This window comes from Culex pipiens, chromosome 2 (assembly GCF_016801865.2).
Source record: "Culex pipiens pallens isolate TS chromosome 2, TS_CPP_V2, whole genome shotgun sequence".
Classification (NCBI taxonomy): domain Eukaryota; kingdom Metazoa; phylum Arthropoda; class Insecta; order Diptera; family Culicidae; genus Culex; species Culex pipiens.
The window spans coordinates 55557877-55560043 of NC_068938.1; the positions used below are offsets into that span (position 1 = coordinate 55557877).

At 33.1% G+C, this 2167-nt stretch overlaps 1 long non-coding RNA gene across 1 annotated transcript; it reads left to right on the forward strand.

Moving 5' to 3' along the window:
- Nucleotides 1–1248: 1248 nt before the first annotated feature.
- On the forward strand, nucleotides 1249–1685 carry LOC120430834 (uncharacterized). Its single transcript, XR_005607743.1, has 3 exons — nucleotides 1249–1404; nucleotides 1473–1548; nucleotides 1609–1685. It is a non-coding gene; the product is annotated as an uncharacterized LOC120430834 (long non-coding RNA).
- The last annotated feature ends 482 nt before the right edge of the window (nucleotides 1686–2167 follow it).

Sequence of the window (2167 nt, forward strand, 5' to 3'; positions counted from 1 at the left end):
ATGCAATGTTTGTCCATTCTATTTGAATTAATTTAGGGCACTTGTGCAATGGCACTTGATCATTCTTGCATGGAAAGATTTGAAAATAGTCAAACATATCAATTAAACATATTTTTAAATCCGATTGGGGTAATTGTGCGATGGCACTAAATCAAAGAATAATAAAATTATGTTTAAAGTAACAAAAATAACAAGAACATATTACTTTTAATTAATTTTGGGCACTTTTGCGATGACACCAAATCATAGAAGTATAGAAATATGTTAAAATAGAAAAAAATACAAGAAAATATCATTTTGAATTAAATTGAGGAATTTGTGCGATGGTACTAAATCATAGAAGCATACAATTATGTTAAAATAAACAAAAATAGCTAGAAAATATTATTATGAATTAAATTAGGAAATCTTTGAAAATTTTAGAATCTTTGAAACATTTTTAAATTTTTAACTTTTTTTGAAAATTTTCTGTTCTTTTTTAAATTTTTCATTTTGAAATTTTTTGAAGTTTTTAATATTATTGTTTTTTTTTTTTTAATTTTGGAGCTTTTGATTCAAACAAATTTCAGCTATTCCATGAAACAAATTACAGTCCAGACTTGATTATCCGAAGGCCTTGGCAAAATTGCACTTCGGATAATCGAAACTTCGGATATCCGAATCAGAAAAAAAATGTTTTTCATTGTCTTTTATTGATTGTCAAGCTTAACACCTAAACTCCCATAATTTAAGATGGCGGACAAAATAGCGGTGATGAAGTATAGAATAAATGCATTTTTTTATTTAATTTGCAATCAATCATTCAAATTTGACTAAAATGGGGTCACAGCACAGAACTCAAATTTGATGTTAAAAATAAGACATTGAAAAAACGGATTTTTTTTTGTTCATGATTCGCTTATCCAAAGTCCCATACAAACCTTCGGATAATCGATCTTCGGATAATCGAGGCTTCGGGTAATCGAGTCTGAACTGTTTTATGATGATTTTGAAATTAGTAGTTTTCTTTAGAAATCGAATAATCAATTTCAAAATTAATATTTTTTTTAAAACTTTGAAATGTTTTTATCATTATAATATTTTTAAATTCTTGAAATTTTTTAAATTGATTGTCCATTATAAAAATGGAAAATACTCATTTCAAAATCTCCATTTTGATTTGCTTAGTGAAAAAACTTGTATTAAGATCAAAATACGTAATATTTGTATGACCCTTTGATGTTCGTTATTTCTGAATGACCCGTCGATTGAAAGCTCTCAGTTGACACAACAAGCAAACCCGAAAACAGTTCAAAACGTGTAGCCAAGGTGTCCGCAAATTGTTGCAGAATTCCTAACCGGAATGGACCATTTTGCGAACCCGTTGTTGAACCGGTCATCGGGCGTTCCGTATTGTGTTTTCTGGTAAGTTGTCTGAAAAAAACAGGCTGAATTTAAGTGTTTTTTGATAGAAAATGCACGATTTGTTCCAGATCACAAATCCGGGATGTTTTCGTGACAGAGCAGAGGCGCGGTCAACGTCGGTGATCTGTTGGAACCGGACCTGCGGTAAGGAAACTGTGGAAACTAATCGGAAAAAGAAATAAGGATTTTCATTTTTCCCCGCAGGCAGAGCTGAAAAGATACAGCGGGTTGAACAAGTGGGCCGTTAAAGATGCAAGCTGAAATCGGTTCCGGCGGCTGCTCACCTACCTCCAGACACCGGGGGCCGCTTCTTGAAACCGACCGACGTCCCAGCCCCACAATCCGGACACGTCTAAGCGCTTGTGGCAGATTCCAGTTCCGGCAGGCCTTTTGAAACGTTTTCGTGCGAATTGCTAACTTTTTGAGAAACTTGTGTTAGTGTGTTATTGTTGAAATTTGTTGACATGTAATAACAAGCAATATGGTAAATAAAGTTTATTATTTTTTGTCGTTTTTATGTTAAAAAATCATTAAAATCAGAAGTTTTTGGTTAAAAATAATGCCACATATCACAAGCTTAGCTTACCGGCCGGTAGATGTCGCTTTCAGTGCTTTCAAGCTTATCCAGAGCTTTTTTCAAGTACAACAATTGAAATGTAGTTGGCGCCACCAGTTAAATTTAGCTGGCAAAGCATGCTGTCAAATTTAGGAATTTGGTTACTTCTTGCGAAGAAGGAAGCCAAATTACTAAATAAGGAAAGGA